Below are 24,459 nucleotides of genomic sequence, written 5' to 3'. Positions count from 1 at the left end.
CTGCCCTTTAAAGTATTACAAACAAGCAGTCTGCCAGGCCGGATACCATGTGCATTTGAGTCATGATTTAATAGATAAAACAAGTTTCATTGAATAAATGTAATCACTTTTGTGCAGTCTGTTAAACGGATGTTTCGTAGGTAAGGTGTTTTGATAATAACTTAGGTAATTTACTTTTTAAATGTTATAAACTTGAGTAAGTTTGAAATGCATATAATGACACATTTACTGTAGAAAGTTAGCAAATGTGTACTAACCTTGAATGAGTAGTAGTATGTGCTTTATTTAAACATATTACGCATTGGCGTTATTTGTGTATACACTTTATATAATATATTAAGAATGAATTTACACGGGTTGTTATGAATACAGATACGTTCACTTGGCAATGCTTAAAAAACAGTCTTAATATAGGTTTAATATAGGCTACTGCATAATATGATATTCATAAGTAAATATTAGGCATTTTATATTGTTTTCATACTAAGCGTAATGAGAGATTGTTTCATTACTTGCACAATTCATTTTCGTACTTAAACACATGCCAATCGAAAGAAAGCACTCCAACAGTTTTAGTTATGTGTCTGAGTAATTCGTCTTACTGGTAAACCACATATAACATGTATGCATTAAAAAATATTATTGCTATGTATTCCTCTGTTTCGTGATTGTGTTTTTATTGAAACAAATGTGAGTATTTTGGAGTACAATGACGCATGCAAATTTAAAATTAACTAATGCAAAAGGCTTAAAGCGGGTATATACGATCTTGTCAAATATTTATTAATTAATATAAAATGTGTAAAAAACTTATTATACATATATTTCAATATAAACTAAAATAAAAGTTAAGAAGAACATGTGTCGAAAAATGCTAAATAAGCCAGATATTTAATTCTGAAATCGAAAAAGGCTGTACAGCCGAATTCGCCAGCATGTATATCATGCATGTACGATGTGAATCTAAATTTAGTTTAACGGTTCATTTGAAATTCCTGCAGCGATATCGATTCATACGACACACGAACACTTACTAAAAAGACGAATGCATCGGTTATTGTAGGAAAATAATTACGAATTATCTTCTTCACAATCGGCTCGGGGCGCTAATTTGTATTTGCTGTATTTTATGAAATTCGTCTTATATGTATCATTTTTCTTGCATATTGTGTGTTATTATAACATATTTGTATTAATATTTTACAATTCAGCACATATAAAAATCGTTTATACCCGCTTTAAAATTGTGTTTTGGACAGCCCCAATGATGAATCTACAGAATGTTACTATAAGTGAGTGCTTCTTTTCTAAAGAAACGATATTTCTACACAATAGTATGCAAAATACTTGATTTCCACACACAATTAATGTGAGAGCATGGTTTGAAAACGTTAATAAATACAAGTTGAAAAATGAATATGCTGGTGAACACAAAATTTATTATTACCATAACTACCGTCCTTTTGAGATCTAAGACCGTTGTTGTTTTTGACAATAATTGCTAGAATAATCACACCATTATGTTTAATAATTTGACATAAACTATGCGCTAGCGATTATAGAAATTAACATGTTATACATGTATTTGATTAATTCAGTCAATAGTCTGCGGTCAAAACTATCTTATGCACATACATTTTCCATCAAATTCCACTCCAATACCCATTTTTATGTCCCCTGGTATATACTGGGGGACATATTGTTTTTGCCCTGTCTGTTGGTTTGTTGGTTGGTTTGTTGGTTTGATGGTTTGTTGGTTCTTTCAACATTAACATTTGCCAAAGCGTTTGCAATATTAAAGATAGCAACTTTATATTTGGCATGAATGTTTATCTCATAGCGCTTCACATTTTGAGTGGTGAAATTTCAAGGTCATCCTTCAAGGTCAAAGTTCAAATACATGGGGGGACATAGTGTTTAACAAACACATCTTGTTTGACTTAAAACAACTATTTCGCCCAAAATTTTAAAGTAAATATTTAGCTGCCCTATCTGACTTGCTGGATAGCATGTTTGCAAGGTGTCTTCCAGCCACCAGCAATATGCTAAGGGTAACGCGCGAACAAATCGGAATAAAATAGGAACCAAACTATACAGATGTTTAAGTTTGCATGCTGGTTAATATGTCATCCTTTGATCACCAAACGTTATCAGTCTCATGCGGCACATATAAAACAAATGTAACTGAAATGGCCATAACTCCGTTGATTTCAAAACACCAAGCATAATATTGAGGTGCGCAAGACCACACGCTTTTTAATATTGGGCCGCAATATAGTTACGCGCGACACAATTATCAGAAGGACGAAAGGAAGGGCGAGGGCCATTCTAAACACCGCCATCAGAAAGTAGAGGCAGAACGTGGCTGAATACAAATAAAACAATTTATTCAAAAACATACTTTATACGACTTCGAAGGAGTTATTCCGTCTAATTGTCTTCCTTGTCTGCATTTTGTTCGCACTAATGTCCTCTTTAGTAGGTCACATTCGGATGTCTAACGAAATTACAAGTTATTGTTTATCTGGGTTTATCAACCAAAAGCCATCATGACTCTCTTGTTATTGTGTAATAATGAAGACGCTGGTTATGCTTTTATTTCAGATCTCTTTTAGTATAACCGTAGAACCAGTGGACAGTTATTCGCAGTTTACGTGAACGACGTACTTTGGAATGGTAACACATAGCACCAAATTCAAAGACAAACATAATCAGTATTTATTATTTTGTAGCAAACGACTCCAAGGTTTTAAGGGTCATTCTCTCATGTTTATAAACTTGCAAACCTACTTTGTTATTTTTGAGAACAAATCTGCATATATAATATGCCAATCGAGACGTTTTTATTAGCTCATCTATTGTTTTAAACAATTATGAGCTATTGTCATCACCTGAGCTTCAGTGTCGGAGTCAGGTTAAGTTTTGTGTTTAGGTTAAGTTTTGTGTTAAGGTCCACTTTTCTCATAAAGTATCAAAGCTATTGCATTCAAACTTGTCACACTTACTTACTATCATGAGGGGCCTGGGCAGGACCCTTTTTATTATTAGAAAATTAAATATTTTGGTAAGTTTTGTGTTAAGGTCCATTTTATTCCTAAAGTATCAAAGCTATTGCTTTCATATTTGCAACACTTACTAACTATCATTAGGCGACTGAACAGGCAAATTTATGTAACTCTGACTGGCATTTCGACAGAATTATGGCCCCTTTTATACTTAGAAAATTGAAACTTGTGTTACGGTTTGTGTTTAGGTCCACTTTATTCCTTTAGTATCAAAGATATTGCTTTCATACTTGCAACACTTACTTACTATCATTAGGGGACTGTGCAGGCAAAGTAATGTAACTTTGACTGGCATTTTCACAGAAATATGGCCCCTTTTATACTTAGAAAATTGAAAATGTTGGTAAGTTTTGTGTTTAGGTCCATTTTTCTAAAGTTTCAATGCTGTTGCATTCAAACTTGCTACACTTACATACTATCATTAGGGGACTAGGCAGGCAAATGTACATAACTCTGGCTGGCATTTTCATGGAATCAATACTTTCTTACTATTATGAGGGAACTGTACCTTGAAAGTTGAATTTGACATTGAACTTTGAATGACCTTGACTCTCAATATCAAAGTATTAAATTTTGCTAAAATTGCCATAACTTCTTTATGTATGATCAGATTTAATTCATACTTTGAAAAAAAAACCAATTACCTGACATACCACAATAGACTCCACCCAAACCATCCGCCACGCCCTATCCCAGAACTCCCCACACATGTTTTTCCATTTTGTTCTTTTTTAAGATCATCTAATAAATGACCACACCCCACACTAAACCCCCCTCTCACCCCTCCCCGACCCCCGAATGTTTTTTTGGAAACTGAAAGATAATGTAATAAATGACCACACCCCATACACTATACACCCATCTCCGCCCCCAGCCCTCCCCCTTTTTGATTGAAGTATTGAGATTGGTCCCAACATCTAAAAAAAAATAGATGGGCGGTCTGCACTCGCTAGGCGGTTCTCTTTCTCCCATTAGTATACAACACTTTTTCCAACACTTGAATGCCAGCCCCAAATTTGAACAAACACGTATTTAAAACTAAACGGACTGACTGTTGTTTCATGAGATATCCTTCGTGTAAATACCAACCTCTACGCAAATCTTTTCCTACATATGCCAGACCATAGGTTTTTTCATTAATCCTTAGGAAGAAATTGAGTTTTGGATGAGAGTTTATATACATTGTGTTAAGATATTCTAAAAGCAAGAACTTAATTGCCTGATGTATATTGCTTTAAGTGAACTGTGAACAGTGTTTTATGTCAATATTATTTTTTGAAAGGGAGGCATGTTCATAAATCCAAAAGCTTATCATCATTAAGATGTATTCTGGTATAACTATATATATTTTTTAGGGAGGTAAGTCATGTGTAACTAAATATTTCTAAGGTTAGTAACACTAACAAGGTTTGCTATGTTTGTTTCACAGGGCAGCATAGTCAGTTTCATAGCGACATGGTTTTCTGGGCGTATTCATGGCCCACAGCTTCGCAGAAGACAGGTGGGTTACACGTAGAGTCAATGGTATGACTTCCTTCTTTATGCTGATTTTCTGTGAAATTACATGCCCATAGCCTGTATGGCTCTGTGTTCGGTTCTTGAACTTTTGTTCAACTCTTGTCTCTAGAGGAAAAAACTGTTGGCACTGTTAATAACTACTTTATCAGTAAAAAACTAAAATGTAAAGATGTTTAAAAAAAAAGACTGGTGAGGTTTTTTGGCATCTTGTAATTTTGTTTATGTCTAACATGCCGTGGACTTGAGATGCTTCTAAAAATATTGTTTTTATGCTTAACTTGTATATAAGGTCCTTATGTGTTGGCCTTTAATCAATTCTTAACATCTTATTAGCTTCTAAGAAATTTAAATAAATATTGCTGATGATAGATGTTTATAACATTGTCTAAAAAACAATATAAATGAGCTAGTCTCTGTAAAAAAAAATTGTCCCAAATAAGCATATGCAGTCCATACCGGCAAATCAAGGACAACACTTTCGGCTTTTATTGGTATTGCTTGAAGGGAGTCTCCTCTGAGCAAAATCCAGTTAAGGCGGAAAGTGTCATCCCTGATCAGATTGTGCGGACTGCACATGCTTTTTTGGGAAACCAATTTACGCACATGCCTTTCGCCTTATTTCCAGAGCTCAAGTGTTTCATAATTATTTTATTAGCTCATCTATTTTTTGAGAAAAAAAAATAGCTGTTGTTATCACCTGTGCGTCGGCGTCGGCGTCGGTGTTCAGTTAATTTTTGTGTTTTGATACACTTTGTTCATAAAGTATCAAAGCTATTGCATTCAAACTCTATACACTTACTTCCTATCATGAAGGGACTGGGCAGGCAAAATTTGATCTCTTTTGCTGGCATTTTGACAGAATAATGTGCTCTTTTTATACTTAAAAAATTGAAAATTTGTTTAAATTTTGTGTTTAGGTCCACTTCATTCCTAAAGTATCAAAGCTATTGCTTTTATACTTGCAACTCTTACTAACTATCATAAGGGGACTTTGCAGGCAAAGTTATGTTACTCTGACTGGCATTTGAACAGAATTATTATTATTATAAATCAATAATTAATAATTAATAATAATAATAATAATAACAATTTTAACAGAATTATGGTCTCTTTATTCTTAGAAAATTGAAAAATTAGTAAAGGTTTGTGTATTGGTCGATTTTACTCCTAAAGTATCATAGCTTTTGCTTTCAGACTTCGAAACTAACTATTATAAGGGGACTGTACAGGACAAGTTGCATAACTCTTTTTTTACTTAGTAACTTTAAATATTTAGTTAAATTTTGTGTTTAGATCCTCTTTACTTCTAAAGTATTATTAAGTATTGCTAAAATTGCCATAACTTCTTTATGTATGATCAGATTGTAGTCATACTTTGACAAATCAACACTTACCTGACATACCACAATAGACTCCACAAAAATGATCCTCCACGCCCCACCCCAGAATCCGTCCCCCCCCCCCCCCCAAAAAAAAAAATTAATAATAAATACGTTTGTTTCCATTTTTTCTTATTTTTGAAAGATCATCTAATAAATGACCACACCCTAACACTATACCCCCTCTCAACCCCCCAACCCCGCCCCCCCCCCAATTTTTTTTTGAAACATGGTTAAACGAACACAAATATTTATTTATATTATTTTATTTTTGAAAGACCGTCCATTAATCCCACCCAAGAATCGCTCCCCCCCCAAAAAAAAACTGTTTTCATTTTTTTTTCTTATTTTCGAAAGATTATGTAATAAATGACCAAACTCCTTTCCATCGCCCTTCCTCCTTTTTGATTGAAGTACTGAGATAGGTCCCTTCATCTTTAAAAAGAAAAATAGATTAGCGGTCGGTACCCGCTAGGCGATGCTCTTGTTTAAATCTAGTACTATCTACATATCTATTTACAAAGCAATACAAGAAATAAAACAACAACAAAAGAGCATAACTGCAGTGATAAGTATATCTCGCCAATTGACACGAGCGTGACACATATGCAATGTTTATTTAAATACCAATTTTAGGGACATACTTAGTTTTATAACATTGAAGAACAATGCGAAACTGAATATTCTTAGATGCAGCCCGCGCATCCTGTCATATAGTAACGTTTGTAGTCTATACATTAAGTGCATTTAAGGCAATGTGGCGGTTCAATGTTAATTTATTTTTCTTAGCTCACCTGAGCACAATGTGCTCATGGTGAGCTTTTGTAATCGCCTTTTTTTTCGTCGTCCGTTGTGCGGCGTCACTATTTGCCTTGTTAACACTCTAGATGCCACATTTTCCAATCTTAATGAAATTTTGTCAGAAGATTGGTCTATTTGATATCTTGGATGAGTTCGAAAATGATTACGTTTGCTTGACAAACATGGTTGCCAAGGTGCGGGGCATTTTTACTTATATGGCTATATATGACTATAGTAAAACCAAGTTAACCCTCCTAAGGCCACATTTATCGTCGGATCTTCTTGAAACTTGGTCAGAAGATTCATCCCAATTATATCTTGGAAGAGTACGAAAATGATGCCAGTTTGTTGAACAATATGGTCGCCAGGGGGCGGGGCATTTTTCCTAATATGACAATAGTAAAACCTTGTTAACACTTTAGAGGCCACATTTATTTTTCGATCATAATGGAACTTGGTCAGAAAATAAGTCCCATTGATTACTTGGAAAGGTTCGAAAATGGTTCTGGTTGTTTTTAAAACATGGCCACAAGTGGGACGGAGCAATTTTCCTGATATGGGTATATATTGCTTTAAGAAAAACCTTGTTAACACTCTAGAGGTCACATTTATAGCCCGATCTTCATGAAACTTGGTAAGAAGATTTGTCTCAATGATATCTGGATTAGTTTGAAAATGGTTCCCGTTGGTTGAAAAATATGGCCGCCAATGGGGCGGGGCATTTTTCCTTATATAGATATACTAAAATCTTGTTAACACTGTAAAGGCCACATTTATTGTCCAATCTTCATGAAATTTGGTAAGAAGATTGGTCTTAATGATATCTTGGATGTTTTCGAAAATGGTTACGTTTGCTTGGAAAATATGGCTGCCAAAGGGCCGGGATGTTTTCCTAATATGGCTATATATGGCTATAGTAAAACCTTGTTAACTATCTAGACACTACATTTATTGTCGGATCATCTTGATACTTTGTCCGAAGAATAATCCCAATAATATCTTGGACGAGTACCAAAATGATGACAGTTGGTTGAAAAAATTAAATTCGGGCAAGTTTTGTGTTTAGGTCCATTTTTCTCATAAAGTATCAAAGCTGTTGCATTTAAATTTGCTACACTTACTTACTATCATAAGGGGACTGGGCAGGCAAGATAACATAACTCTGGCTGGCATTTTTACGGAATTATGCGCCCTTTTTATACTGTTTAGATCCACTTTACTTCTAAAGTATCAAGGCTACTGCTTTCAAACTTCAAATACTTCTTACTATTATGAGGATACTGTACCTGGCAAGTTGAATTTGACCTTGACCTTTGAATGACCTTGACTCTCAATGTCAAAGTATTAAATTTTGATAATGATAATGCAATAAATGACCACACCCCTACACATTACACCCCTCTCCACCCCACCCCTCCCCCTTTTTGATTAAAGTATTGAGATAGGTCCCATCACCTTTAAAAAGAAAAATAGATGTGCGGTCTGCACTCGCTAGGTGGTACTCTTGTTCCCATTGGTATATAACACTTTTCCCAACACTTTAATACCTGTCCCAAATTTGAACAAACACGTATATAAAACTAAAATAATGACTGTTGTTTCATGGGATATCCCCCGTTTTAATACCAACCTCTATGCAATCCTTTTCTTACATATGCCAGACCTTTATAGATGTGTTCATTAATCCTTAGGAAAAAAATGATTTTTTGATGAGAGTTGATATACATTGTGTTAAGATATTCTAAAAGCAAGAACTTAATTGTTTGATGTATATTGCTTTAAGTGAACTGTGAACAGTGTTTTATGTCAATATTATTTTTTGAAAGGGAGGCATGTTCATAAATCCAAAAGCTAATCATCATTTAGATGTATTCTGGTATAACTATATATATTTTTTAGGGAGGTAAGTCATGTGTAACTAAATATTTCTAAGGTTAGTAACACTAACAAGGTTTGCTATGTTTGTTTCACAGGGCAGCATAGTCAGTTTCATAGCGACATGGTTTTCTGGGCGTATTCATGGCACACAGCTTCGCAGAAGACAGGTGGGTTACACGTAGAGTCAATGGTGTGACTTCCTTCTTTATGCTGATTTTCTGTGAAATTACATGCCCATGACCTGTATGGCTCTGTGTTCGGTTCTTGAACTTTTGTTCAACTCTTGCCTCTAGGAGAAAAAACTGTTGGCACGGTTAATAACTACTTTATCAGTAAAAAATAAAATGTAAAGATGTTTAAAAAAAAAGACTGGTGAGGTTTTTTTGCATCTTGTAATTTTGCATATGTCTAACATGCCGTGGACTTGAGATGCTTCTAAAAATATTGTTTTTATGCTTAACTTGTATATAAGGTCCTTATGTGTTGGCCTTTAATCAATTCTTAACATCTTATTAGCTTCTAAGAAATTTAAATAAATATTGCTGATGATAGATGTTTATAACATTGTCTAAAAAACAATATAAATGAGCTAGTCTCTGTAAAAAAAATTGTCCCAAATAAGCATATGCAGTCCATACCGGCAAATCAAGGACAACACTTTCGGCTTTTATTGGTATTGCTTGAAGGGAGTCTCCTCTGAGCAAAATCCAGTTAAGGCGGAAAGTGTCATCCCTGATCAGATTGTGCGGACTGCACATGCATTTTTGGGAAACCAATTTACGCACATGCCTTTCGCCTTATTTCCAGAGCTCAAGTGTTTCATAATTATTTTATTAGCTCATCTATTTTTTTGAGAAAAAAAATAGCTCTTGTTATCACCTGTGCGTCGGCGTCGGCGTCGGTGTTCAGTTAATTTTTGTGTTTTGATACACTTTGTTCATAAAGTATCAAAGCTATTGCATTCAAACTCTATACACTTACTTACTATCATGAAGGGACTGGGCAGGCAAAATTTGATCTCTTTTGCTGGCATTTTGACAGAATTATGTGCTCTTTTTATACTTAAAAAATTGAAAATTTGTTAAAATTTTGTGTTTAGGTCCACTTCATTCCTAAAGTATCAAAGCTATTGCTTTTATACTTGCAACTGTTACTAACTATCATAAGGGGACTTTGCAGGCAAAGTTATGTTACTCTGACTGGCATTTGAACAGAATTATTATTATTATAAATCAATAATTAATAATTAATAATAATAATAATAATAACAATTTTAACAGAATTGTGGTCTCTTTATTCTTAGAAAATTGAAAAATTAGTAAAGGTTTGTGTATTGGTCGATTTTACTCCTAAAGTATCATAGCTTTTGCTTTCAGACTTCGAAACCAACTATTATAAGGGGACTGTACAGGACAAGTTGCATAACTCTTTTTTTACTTAGTAACTTTAAATATTTAGTTAAATTTTGTGTTTAGATCCTCTTTACTTCTAAAGTATTATTAAGTATTGCTAAAATTGCCATAACTTCTTTATTTATGATCAGATTGTATTCATACTTTGACAAATCAACACTTACCTGACATACCACAATAGACTCCACCAAAATGATCCTCCACGCCTCACCCTAGAATCCGCCCCCCCCCAAAAAAAAATAATAAATACGTTTTTTCCATTTTTTCTTATTTTTGAAAGATCATCTAATAAATGACCACACCCTAACACTATACCCCCTCTCAACCCCCCCAACCCCGCCTCCCCCCCCAATTTTTTTTTGAAACATGGTTAAACGAACACAAATATTTATTTATATTATTTTATTTTTGAAAGACCGTCCATTAATCCCACCCAAGAATCGCTCCCCCCCCCCCCCAAACAAAAACTGTTTTCATTTTTTTTCTTATTTTCGAAAGATTATGTAATAAATGACCAAACTCCTCTCCATCGCCCTTCCTCCTTTTTGATTAGAGTACTGAGATAGGTCCCTTCATCTTTAAAAAGAAAAATAGATTAGCGGTCGGTACCCGCTAGGCGATGCTCTTGTTTAAATCTAGTACTATCTACATATCTATTTACAAAGCAATACAAGAAATAAAACAACAACAAAAGAGCATAACTGCAGTGATAAGTATATCTCGCCAATTGACACGAGCGTGACACATATGCAATGTTTATTTAAATACCAATTTTAGGGACATACTTAGTTTTATAACATTGAAGAACAATGCGAAACTGAATATTCTTAGATGCAGCCCGCGCATCCTGTCATATAGTAACGTTTGTAGTCTATACATTAAGTGTATTTAAGGCAATGTGGCGGTTCAATGTTGATTTATTTTTCTTAGCTCACCTGAGCACAATGTGCTCATGGTGAGCTTTTGTGATCGCCTTTTTTTCCGTCGTCCGTTGTGCGGCGTCACTATTTGCCTTGTTAACACTCTAGATGCCACATTTTCCAATCTTAATGAAATTTTGTCAGAAGATTGGTCTATTTGATATCTTGGATGAGTTCGAAAATGATTACGTTTGCTTGACAAACATGGTTGCCAAGGTGCGGGGCATTTTTACTTATATGGCTATATATGACTATAGTAAAACCAAGTTAACCCTCCTAAGGCCACATTTATCGTCGGATCTTCTTGAAACTTGGTCAGAAGATTTATTCCAATTATATCTTGGAAGAGTACGAAAATGATGCCAGTTTGTTGAACAATATGGTCGCCAGGGGGCGGGGCATTTTTCCTAATATGACAATAGTAAAACCTTGTTAACACTTTAGAGGCCACATTTATTTTTCGATCATAATGGAACTTGGTCAGAAAATAAGTCCCATTGATTACTTGGAAAGGTTCGAAAATGGTTCCGGTTGTTTTTAAAACATGGCCACAAGTGGGACGGAGCAATTTTCCTGATATGGCTATATATTGCTTTAAGAAAAACCTTGTTAACACTCTAGAGGTCACATTTATAGCCCGATTTTCATGAAACTTGGTAAGAAGATTTGTCTCAATGATATCTGGATTAGTTTGAAAATTGTTCCCGTTGGTTGAAAAATATGGCCGCCAATAGGGCGGGGCATTTTTCCTTATATAGATATACTAAAATCTTGTTAACACTGTAAAGGCCACATTTATTGTCCAATCTTCATGAAATTTGGTAAGAAGATTGGTCTTAATGATATCTTGGATGTTTTTGAAAATGGTTACGTTTGCTTGGAAAACATGGCTGCCAAGGGGCCGGGATGTTTTCCTAATATGGCTATATATGGCTATAGTAAAACCTTTTTAACTATCTAGACACTACATTTATTGTCGGATCATCTTGATACTTTGTCCGAAGAATAATCCCAATAATATCTTGGACGAGTACCAAAATGATGACAGTTGGTTAAAAAAATTAAATTCGGGTAAGTTTTGTGTTTAGGTCCATTTTGCTCATAAAGTATCAAAGCTGTTGCATTTAAATTTGCTACACTTACATACTATCATGAGGGGACTGGGCAGGCAAGATAACATAACTCTGGCTGGCATTTTTACGGAATTATGCGCCCTTTTTATACTGTTTAGATCCACTTTACTTCTAAAGTATCCAGGCTACTGCTTTCAAACTTCAAATACTGTCTTACTATTATGAGGATACTGTACCTGGCAAGTTGAATTTGACCTTGACCTTTGAATGACCTTGACTCTGAATGTCAAAGTATTAAATTTTGATAATGATAATGCAATAAATGACCACACCCCTACACTATACACCCCTCTCCACCCCACCCCTCCCCCTTTTTGATTGAAGTATTGAGATAGGTCCCATCACCTTTAAAAAGAAAAATAGATGTGCGGTCTGCACTCGCTAGGCGGTACTCTTGTTCCCATTAGTATATAACACTTTTCCCAACACTTTAATACCTGTCCCAAATTTGAACAAACACGTAGATAAAACTAAAACAATGACTGTTGTTTCATGGGATATCCTCCGTTGTAATACCAACCTCTATGCAATTCTTTTCTTACATATGCAAGACCTTTATAGATGTGTTCATTAATCCTTAGGAAAAAAATGATTTTTTGATGAGAGTTGATATACATTGTGTTAAGATATTCTAAAAGCAAGAACTTAATTGTTTGATGTATATTGTTTTAAGTGAACTGTGAACAGTGTTTTCTGTCAATATTATTTTTTGAAGGGAGGCATGTTCATAAATCCCAAAGCTAATCATCATTTAGATGTATTCTGGTATAACTATATATATTTTTAAGGGAGGTAAGTCATGTGTAACTAAATATTTCTAAGGGAAGTAACACTAACAAGGTTTGCTATGTTTGTTTCACAGGGCAGCATAGCGACATGGTTTTCTTGGGTTATTCCACAGCTTTTCGGAAGACAGGTGGGTTACACGTTGAGTCAATGGTGTTACTTCCTTCTTTATGCTGATTTTCTGTGAAATTACATGCCCATGGCCTGTTTGGCTCTGTGTTCGGTTCTTGAACTTTTGTTCAACTCTTGCCTCTAGGGGAAATAACTGTTGTTACGGTTAATAACTACTTTATCAGTAAAAAAATAAAATGTAAAGATGTTTAAAAAAGACTGGTGAGGTTTTTTGGCATCGTGTAATTTTGCATATGTCTAACATGCCGTGGACTTGAGATGCTTCTAAAAATATTGTTTATATGTTTAACTTGTATATAAGGTCCTAATGTGTTGGCCTTTAATCAATTCTTAACATCTTATTAGCTTCTAAGAAATTTAAATAAATATTGCTGATGATAGATGTTTATAACATTGTCTAAAAAACAATATAAATGAGCTTGTCTCTGTAAAAGTTTTGTCCTAAATAAGCATATGCAGTCCATACCGGCAAATCAAGGACAACACTTTCGGCTTTTATTTGTATTGTTTGAAAAGAGTCTCCTCTGAGCAAAAATCCAGTTTAGGCGGAAAGTGTCATCCCTGATCAGATTGTGCGGACTGCACATGCTCATTTGGGAAACCAATTTACGCACATGCCTTTCGCCTTATTTTCCAGAGCTCAAGTGTTTCATAATTATTTTATTAGCTCATCTATTTTTTGAAAAAAAATAGCTCTTGTTATCACCTGTGCGTCGGCGTCGGCGTAGGTGTTCAGTTAATTTTTGTGTTTTGATACATTTTTTTTCATAAAGTATCAAAGCTATTGCATTCAAACTCTATACACTTACTTACTATCAAAAAGGGACTGGGCAGGCAAAATTTGATAACTTTTGCTGGCATTTTGACAGAATTGTGTGCTCTTTTTATACTTAAAAAAATAAAAATTTGGTGAAATTTTGTGTTTAGGTCCACTTCATTCCTAAAGTATCAAAGCTATTGCTTTTATACTTGCAACTCTTACTAACTATCATAAGGGGACTTTGCAGGCAAAGTTATGTTACTCTGACTGGCATTTGAACAGAATTATTATTATTATAAATCAATAATTAATAATTAATAATAATAATAATAATAACAATTTTAACAGAATTTTGAACCCTTTATTCTTAGAAAAATTAGTAAAGGTTTGTGTATTGGTCGATTTTACTCCTAAAGTATCATAGCTTTTGCTTTCAGACTTCGAAACTAACTATTATAAGGGGACTGTACAGGACAAGTTGCATAACTCTTTTTTTACTTAGTAACTTTAAATATTTAGTTAAATTTTGTGTTTAGATCCTCTTTACTTCTAAAGTATTATTAAGTATTGCTAAAATTGCCATAACTTAACACTTACCTGACAAACCACAATAGACTCCACCAAAATGATCCCCCAAGCCCCACCCCAGAATACCTCTCCCCCCTCAAAAAAAATGTTTTTTTCCAATTTTTCTTATTTTCGAAAGATCATCTTATAAATGACTACACCCTCACACTATACCCCCTCTCAACCCCCAACCCCGCCCCTATTTGTTTTTTGAAAAATGGGTAAACCAACACAAATATTTATTTATATTATTTTATTTTTGAAAGACCGTCCATTAATCCCACCCAAAAATCGCCCCCCCCCCCCAAAAAAAAAAAAAACTACTGTTTTCAATGTTTTTCTTATTTTGAAAGATAATGTAATAAATGACCAAACACCTCTCCATCACCCTCCCAATTTTTTGATTGAAGTACTGAGATAGGTCCCTTCACCTTGAAAAAGAAAAGTAGATTAGCGGTCTGCACCCGCTAGGCGATGCTCTTGTTTAAATCTAGTACTATCTACATATCTACTTACAAAGCAATACAAGAAATAAAACAACAACAGAAGAGCATAACTGCAGTGATAAGTATATCTCGCCAATTGACATGAGCTTGACACATATGCTTTGTTTATCTTAATACCAATTTTAGGGACATACTTAGTTTTATAACATTGAAGAACAATGCGAAACTGAGTATTCTTAGATGCAGCCCGCGCATCCTGTCATATAGTAACGTTTGTAGTCTATACATTAAGTGTATTTAAGGCAATGTGTCGGTTCAATGTTGATTTATTTTTATTAGCTCACCTGAGCACAATGTGCTCATGGTGAGCTTTTGTGATCGCCGTTTTCCGTCGTCCGTTGTGCGGCGTCACTATTTTCCTTGTTAACACTCTAGATGCCACATTAATTGTCCAATCTTAATGAAATTTTGTCAGAAGATTGGTCTATTTGATATCTTGGATGAGTTCGAAAATGATAACGTTTGCTTGAAAAACATGGCTGCCAAGGTGCGGGGCATTTTTACATATATGGCTATGTATGACTATAGTAAAACCTTGTTAACCCTCTTAAGGCCACATTTATCGTCGGAACTTCTTGAAACTTGGTCAGAAGATTCAACCCAATTATATCTTGGAAGAGTACGAAAATGATGCCAGTTTTTTAACAATATGGTCGCCAGGGAGCGGGTCATTTTTCCTTTTATGACAATAGTAAAACCTTGTTAACACTTTAGAGGCCACATTTATTTTCCGAAAATAATGGAACTTCGTCAGAAAATAAGTCGCATTGATTTCTTGGAAAGGTTCGAAGATGGTTCCGGTTGTTTTTAAAACATGGCCACAAGTGGGGCGGAGCATTTTTTCCTGATATGGCTATATATTGCTTTAAGAAAAACCTTGTTAAAACTCTAGAGGCCACATTTATTTCCCTCTATTAATGAAACTGGATAAGAAGATTTGTTCTAATGATATCTTGGATTAGTTTGAAAATGGTTCCCGTTGGTTGAAAAACATGGCTGCCAAGGGGGCGGGGCATTTTCCTTATATAAATATACTAAAATCTTTTTAACACTGTAGAGGCCACATTTATTGTCCAATCTTCATGGAATTGGTAAGAATATTGGTCTAAATGATATCTTGGATGATTTCGAAAATGGTTACGTTTGCTTGAAAAACATGGCTGCCAATGGGCCGAGATGTTTTCCTTAAATCTATATAAGGCTATAGTTAAACCTTGTTAACCCTCTAGACACCACATTTATTGTCGGATCTTCTTGAAACTTGGTCCGAAGAATAATCCCAATAATGTCTTGGACGAGTACCAAAATGATGACAGTGAATAAAAAAAATACATCCGCTAGTAGGCGGGGCATTAATCCTTATATGGTTTAGTAAAACCTTGTTAACACATTAGAGGCAACAGTTTAATTTCCGATCATCATGAACATTGGTCAGAAGATTTTTCCCAATAATATCTTGGACAAGTTCGAAAATGATTACGGTTGGATGAAAGACATGGCCACCAAGGAGGCAGGGCATTTTTATCTCACCTGAGCATAATGTGCTCATGGTGAGCTTTTGTGATCGCCTTTTGTTTCGCCTTGGCCACCGGGAAGCGGCGTCAATAGATGACTTTTTAACACACTAGAGCCTATATTTATTGTTCAATCTTCATGAACTTTGTTCAGATGATTGGTCTTTATGATATATTGGGTGATTTCGAAAATGGTTACGTTTGCTTGAAAAACACGGATGCCAAGGTGTGGTGCATTTATCCGTATATGGCTATTTATGGCTAAGTAAAACATTGTTAACACTCTAGAGGCCATATTTATTGTCCAATCTTTAAGAAACTTGGTCACAAGATTCATCCCAATAATATCTTGGAAGAGTTTGAAAATGATGCCAGTTGGTTGAAAAACATGGCCGCCAGGGAGCGGGGCGTTTTTCTTTATATGGCTATAGTCAAACCTTGTCTACACTCTAGAGGCAACATTTACTTTCCAATCATCATAAAACTTGGTCTGAAGATTTTTCCCAATGATATCTTGGACCAGTTTAAAATGGTTCCGGTTGCTTAAAAAACATGGCCACCAGGAGCGGGAACTTTTTATTTTATGGCCATTTATTGTTTTTATTAGTAAATATTGTTAACACTCTAGAGGCCACATTTATTGTCTGATCTTCATGAAACTTAATCAGAAGTTTTGTCCCAGTGATATCATGGATTAGTTTGAAAATGGTTCCGGTATGTTGAAAACATGGCCACTAAGGGGGCGGGGCATTTTTCCTTATATATCTATAGTAAAACCTTGTTAACACTTTAGAGGCCACATTTATAGTCCGATCATTATGAAACTTGGTCAGAAGATTTGTCCCAATAATATCTTGGACATGTTTGAAAATGGTTCCGGTTGCTTGAAAAACATGGCCACCAGAGGTCGGGGCATTTATTCCTTATATGGCTACATATGGCTTTTGTAAACACTCTAGAGGTCACATTTATCGTTCGATCTTCATAAATCTTTGTCAGAAGATTCATCCTAATTATATCTTTGACAAGTTTGAAAATGGTTTGGGTTGGTTGAAAAACATGGCCACCAGGGAGCGGGCATGTTTCCAAGTTTAATGTAGTAGTATTTATTTCGCAGAAAATAACTTAAGGGAGAAAAAAACGTTTTATAGCTTGAATTGTTTAAATTCCAATCATGAATGCACACTTAATTACTCCAACTGACCCTTATCAGCTGCCTGATCATAAATCAATACACATCTCTGAAGGAACCTTGTTGTTCTTTATTTAGATCAGATACTTGATACCTTGTTCTTCTATTTCTTTGATGTGAAGCACCATAGATAAGAGAGGATATAATTTTTGAGGCACACAGTTTATTGATGACGTCTGAGTTTTGTATGTGTGATTATCGCAGATTTGTGTTTTAACACGGATTTATTGATAATTGAAAGGTGAGTCTGAAAATAGTTAATGTTTGTTTAAAAACAAGGCTCTCAGGGGTGGTGGTGGTTTTTTGTATGTCGATAGTTGTTTATAGTGAAGCATTGTGAATACTTTTAGTAACATTTTTAGTTCAATCTGAATGACACTTGCTGAGTAAAAATGTTGTTATAATATCCTGATTTAGTTTACTCAATTAGTTTTAATAATATCATCTTCAAACATGGTGACAATCTTTATGAGCATAATATGTTTTGCTCATGGTGAACATTTGTGATTACCTTTTGCCATTTGTATGTCTTCCGTTGTGCGTGGGTTAGGGTAAGGGTTGTGCGTCATGAATATTTGCCATTTTAACACTGTAGAGGCCATATTTATTGTCGGATCTTTATGCAATTTTATCAGAAGATTTGTCCCAATGATATCTTGGACGAGTTCAGAAATGATTCAGATCTGTTGAAAAACATGGCCGCCAGGGGGGACTTTTTTTGTTCACTTTTCATGAAACTTGGTTAGAACATTTATTCCATTGATATATTGGGTTGCAAAGAACAGGACATTTCTTTTTATCGCAGGTGAGCGACTCTGAGCCTTTCAGACCCAATTGTATATTATACAGGCCCTATTATTTACCACAAAATTAGTGGAACATTTAAATCTAGTTATTATCCTCTCCTCTTTCTCCATTGAATTATGTAAAATATGTAAACACCATATTATTCTTTATTACGACAACATGTGTTGCAATAAATGTGATTGAATTATTACATATGAGCGATTCTTCCATTTCCATGTCAATTAAATGGAGCCTATGTTTAAAGTTGAACATGTAATTCGCACTAGTACACTTATCAATGCAGTAAACATAATTTGAAAATCATTCTTTTTAGGCTTTAGACAACAGGCACAACAGGCTCTGGAATATCATCTTTGACAACTATTATCCTCACTGGAGAGCGTTTCCTGTAAGGATAAGGAGAGAGTGTCTAGGTGCGCCGCATTTGGCTAGGCTAATAGGTGTCATTGGAGAAGATGAACGTATTAGCCGCGTATGGATATTAACAGAAATAGAAGGTCCTTTTGGTCATTGTTTTATCGTATTTCAAACAAGGACATCATTCTATTCTATCGAGAAGAAATTAATGAGAATTAATAATATAGAACAACCACCAACGATAATAATGCAACGGAGTAATTTCGCAGAACACGTTGCACAATTTTGTATCCGACAAATGCGACCTAACCGACCAGTCCTACTGAATATGCTAGACACCAATTTGCTAAGCGTTCATGATCTAATCAGATTGCTATATACAAAAGGTGCATGGGGCACGAGGAACCAACGATTTGCATTTAATCTATTCCTACATGTATTCCTACTGCCATTTGTACCAATTGATGATCATCCTGATAATGATTTTGATGATAATGATGATGTCGGTTAAAAACATAATTTACAATTCAATTGTTAAGCTGTGGAAGTGGTGTTTATGACATTTCAAAATGTACTTAGATTTCGGAATTTTCATGAACATGTTTGCGTATGTGCTATGCTTAATAGTGTTCGATTATACCAGTTGTATATAATTGTTCTCTTTTCCGTTTAAGAGCAATAAATTGTATGTACACGAGAATGTCGATATTTTAGTTAATTTATTGTTCTTGTTATGCGTATGGGTGAAGAAGCATTTTGGCTTACCTATCAAAGCTGTAAGTGAAAGCCCTGGTTATATAGATATCGAAAAATAACTATATGCTCTATTATTTGTGCAAACGCGTGTTCCTAACAGTTTGAAATGTTTACCTTTAAAAAAAGCGTAACAGACACTGTTTGAGGTTCTTTCTTCTCAAATAAAATTAACATACGGTTGCATTTACTGAATAATGCATGTCAGTCAGTGGCACTGCATTCGTCCACAATAAGATTGTTCGCTACATTTAAGTAGTAAATCATTGACTTCCACTCAGCGCCGTGTTTCGCGACTCTATGGGGGAAAGGAATGAATATATTTCTATAGAAAACCGTATATTTCTCTTACAAAATGCATTATGTTTAATAAGCCAAAAACCTGGGAAGAAAAAAAAACTAAAAAGTCAGGCTGTATACAGGTAGGCAATAACGCAGTGATATTTATTAACATAAATTGTGCTTATAATACGGTCAATGTATACTATTTCTTGTTTAGAATTACTTGTTATATAATAAATTAAATTTCTAGTATACTTTGAGGAACCCGAATTTTGTACAAAGTATACCATTAACGTGGTTGTTTGTAGTACCGATGTTTCCTACAACCTGAAAAATAACCTCTCTTTCATTATTTTATGTATATATATATATATATATATATATATATATATATATATATATATATATATATATATATATATATATATATATATACCAATATATAGTGCCAGTTACGCGGTCTCGGTAGTTTTCAGACTTTACTTACGAGGTCAATATAAAAAACGGGGTCTATATACAACCCCGCATTCTAGGCTCCTTTAATTACTATGAGGGGGGTGTAGGGGAGGTAATGCAATCAAATCTCACAATAAGGTCTTAAATCGAAAACCACAATCAGGTCTGAAATTGAAATTGTATATACCTCGCACATAAGTTCGCTATATATTTCCTTGTATAAGACGTTAAATAAATGACGTATTTATATACAATAATAATAGTAGGTACCCCTATATACCTTAATTCGTGTTTATATCGGATAAAAAAGGGTATGGAGATACATGTATTTAAAGTGGGAACCCCATAACCTATTTCTAAATCAGAGACCCCGTAACTGGCCATATGTGTGAATATATATATATATATATATATATATATATATATATATATATATCTATCTATCTATCTATATATATATATATATATATATATATATATGGTTGAAAAATATAATGAAACACCAACGAATATACTTTCAAAAACACAGGATCCCATGCGGATACAAGAACAATAAGAAATAAGTATATATATCAGAAAGAAATTGTTCAAACAGTGTAAAACATGAGTATCTTATACCCTAGCGCTTTCGACTATACGTCTTCTTCAGGGGTGTATACAGATAAGTATCATATCTGTATACACCCCTTAAGAAGACGTAGTCGAAAGCGCTAGGGTATAAGATACTTAAGTTTTACACTGTTTGAACAATTTCTTTCTCATATATATATATATATATATATAAACCGCAAGTTTCTCTTCCAAAACACTCTTCATCTGCAAGTCATGTAGGTAGACTCACATACCAACAATCAGCGAAATCAGGGAAATACTTGAGAGATTTCGTTAACACCCTCCGAAAAATGGTTTTTTAGAGACAATTTATAAGTCCAAGGCCCATAACTTCGCAAATAAGACAGGTGTTAAAGAAACACAATTCCCCATACTGCCCTTTGAGACGCACAGTAGCCATTGTAGAGAAATTAGGTAGGTCCAAGGCCCATGATTTCACAAAACAAATCTATGACTGCAAGGAAACTCACACATTAACTATAAGTCATGTAGGTGGACAAACATAACAAAATTTAGCTCTTTATTTAAAAGCGTTCCAAAAAATCAGACGGTAAATGTTTATTTTAGAGAAAGTGTTAGTCCAAGCCCATAACTTCGAAACAAATCAATGGAATAAGACTCACACTTCATTGGTAAGCCATGTAGGTGGACTCACCAAAAAACAGCTCAATATCCGAAAGTGTTGCCTAAAAACATCCTGAAAACGGAATGCCATTCAGACGGACGGACAGTCCTACTGCTATATGCCATCTTAGTCGGGGCATAATAACATACTATTGAAAATGAAAAGTACTTCAGCACTTCGGTAAGAGGTCATCTTTCAGGCAGAAAACCAGGGTTAAATCCCCCTTAGTTTTAAAAATCAATCAATAAATGTTCACTAATAAAACCATTTAGATAATAATATTGGTATGTTTAGTAAGCTAAGGGAATAGAATTTGGTATTCACTGCAAAGAATGAATATCAAAGTATATACCGAACAAGATATTATGTGTATAAGTACACTTCATTTGTTAAGTATTGTCTTCTTAAGATTGCAAACAAGCGTGTTGACCAATACCATTTGTATCCCCATCTGTTATAAAGACGTTTTAAATATATCAAAGTACTGACAGTACTGGTGTGACGATGCTTTTGAAGAGGATGGATATAAAAGCATCAATTTAAGTTTATCTACATTACCACAATTGTGTATGCTGGTACGAAAAAAAATGTGGGTATAAAAAGTTTGGGTACGAAAAAAATATTCGAAAAAAAAATTGGGTACGAAAAATAATTTGGAAATGTCACGGTACCGAACTTAAGCGGGATAGGTGGAAAGATGTGTGGCGGCCCGGTTAGCTCAGTCGGGAGAGCACTCGCCCTGTAAGCGAGGTGTCCCGGGTTCGAGTCCCGGACTGGCTGCACACTTTTCACCACCCGGCGACAATGGCGCCCAACGGGGGACCGTGGCGTTTACAGTTCTCCATAGAACCTGCCCGTGGGTTTGTCGGGATCAGTATTTCACTGTTCCCTGTGACTCGAATTCGAGGACAAATTCCAACTTGGCAGGGGAGAATGTCACGGTACCGAACTTAAGCGGGATAGGTGGAAAGATGTGTGGCGGCCCGGTTAGCTCAGTCGGGAGAGCACTCGCCCTGTAAGCGAGGTGTCCCGGGTTCGAGTCCCGGACTGGCTGCACACTTTTCACCACCCAAATTTGGGTACAAAAACAATGGGTACGAAACAAACTTTGTGTACGAGAAAATTGTTGGTACGAAAAATATGTGGGTGTGATGAAAAAATGTGGGTACGAAAAAAAATTGGGTACGAAAGAAATTGGGTGGAACAAATTTTGGGTACGGAACAAAAATTGGGGGTACGGGGAACTAGTACCTGTGGGGAACTTGACCCACAATCGCACATTTTCGGCTCTTTCCGTCAAACATCGGATAAGTACCTCGAAGGCAATAGTATGAATACACATTTCGGAAGCGGTAATGCGGTCCTACCTACGCCCGTCTAAATTTAAGCGAAATATGTAAACAAAGCGGTAGCCTGTCAGTAATGTTTGAATTAACGAAAAAAATCGGGTATTGTTGTAAGTTTTTTGAAGAAGTTTGCAGAAAATATATTAAATAAGCAATGGAGATTTTTTTCCAAGCCACATAATTGTTAATAGTTTGATATCACAAAATGAAAGTGAAATTAGAACTGTCAAAACTGACAACCTTTCAACGTGTTGTTTTGCTGGCACGAGAGGGCGATAACTTACTGTGTTCACATTTTTACAATAGGCTTTGTCGATGACCTTTATAGTATGGGTGGCTTTGTTATTATTTATTGCAATCATGTAACTGCATGATTGTGTATTTGTTTACAATACACAAGGCATAGATATTGATATAAATATACTGATTGAGCTTATAATAATTTGAGAAATATAGCCAGGTCAATTAAGGACTTAAAATACAATTTTTCCTCACTTCATCAAGACCCGACCATGCATGTCCTAGATTTCAAAATCAATGCCCTGGTCTGACACATTGGTAACATGAACGTTAAGCTGTTACCCTGTGGCTTCTGAAATTAGTTTTTAATGAACTATGTATTTTCCTTGTTTTAAACAGTCGTAGATCAGTTGTGGCTTCTCGTTAATGACCAATTTTTGCTTACTTGTCACAACCTTAAAACTTTCCACACTTCTATTATAGCAAATCTGGTTTAAGGTGATTTTCATTGGAACATTTAAACCTCAGTCTGTTACAAGAGTGCTGATAAAGTCAAGTCACATATTTAAATCGAGGCCAGGTCAAAATCAAAATGTCAATTACAAATGAAACATGCGTTCATTAATTATTGTCCAATTGTTTACTACTGCTGTGGGTTTTTATATAATATAAATGATGACCATCATGTGAGAGAAAATTAAAATTATCTTAGTATATCAGGTTTAGCAGCCTTTTAAATAACAAAGTTATCTAGTTTTCAATGTCGCTTCTGGGGATCAAACCTGCAACGCAATCTCCTGCAATAAAAGTCGAGACTTTACCACTTGGCTTTTAGGAAGATTCTGAAATTGTTCGATCCCTCGAGAGCAACCAAACCAAAAAATTTAGTCAAATATTGCCAATTCGGTTTTATTGAGTCGGTTCATGAGAGATAATGGAGCTCGATTGGTCATTGTCGGCTCTGGTACTACTTACATGTAACCGGGTACTCTTAAGTATACTTACATGTACCTCGGTTACGGTAAATATACGTAATCGTACTCGGTCGATATTACACTGTACCCGAGTTGTATTCCCGCCCAAAATCCGATGGCGTAAAACGCGCAACCGATTATCTTAAACAAAAAACTGCATCAACATGCTTTTTGAGTATGTGTTCCAAAAATATACAGGCCATTTTACTGAAAATTGACATAAATATGAATATATAATTAATAAAAAATATAGCCGACAACGACCGATTTAGCGTTAAATTTCCCGGGTACGTTTTAGTATATTTACCGTACCCGGGGAACATGTAAATATACTACCTTGGGTACATGCAAGTAGTACCCGAGCCGACAATGAACAATCGAGCGATAATGGGAGGTGCAACATATCTCACGCCGACTTGGCATCGCATTAAGCAGTATTCAAAT

At 35.1% G+C, this 24,459-nt stretch overlaps 1 long non-coding RNA gene and 2 other non-coding genes across 4 annotated transcripts; all 3 read left to right on the top strand.

Moving 5' to 3' along the window:
- LOC127848115 (uncharacterized) lies at positions 1–18,737 on the top strand. Of its 2 annotated transcripts, none has more exons than XR_008034367.1 (5): positions 1–140; positions 2,605–2,676; positions 4,495–4,566; positions 8,737–8,808; positions 18,684–18,737. It is a non-coding gene; the product is annotated as an uncharacterized LOC127848115 (long non-coding RNA). The 2 variants fall into 2 exon arrangements; XR_008034366.1 differs by having other exon boundaries at positions 15–136.
- A 3,425-nt stretch (positions 18,738–22,162) lies between these two features.
- On the top strand, positions 22,163–22,237 carry Trnat-ugu (transfer RNA threonine (anticodon UGU)). The gene has a single exon. It is a non-coding gene; the product is annotated as a tRNA-Thr (tRNA).
- Positions 22,238–22,436: 199 nt separating this feature from the next.
- Positions 22,437–22,511, top strand: Trnat-ugu (transfer RNA threonine (anticodon UGU)). The gene has a single exon. It is a non-coding gene; the product is annotated as a tRNA-Thr (tRNA).
- Positions 22,512–24,459: the final 1,948 nt, after the last annotated feature.

This window comes from Dreissena polymorpha, chromosome 10 (assembly GCF_020536995.1).
Source record: "Dreissena polymorpha isolate Duluth1 chromosome 10, UMN_Dpol_1.0, whole genome shotgun sequence".
NCBI classification, from domain to species: domain Eukaryota; kingdom Metazoa; phylum Mollusca; class Bivalvia; order Myida; family Dreissenidae; genus Dreissena; species Dreissena polymorpha.
The sequence above is the reverse complement of the archived record's forward strand: the minus strand, read 5'-3'. Positions and strand labels throughout refer to the sequence as shown.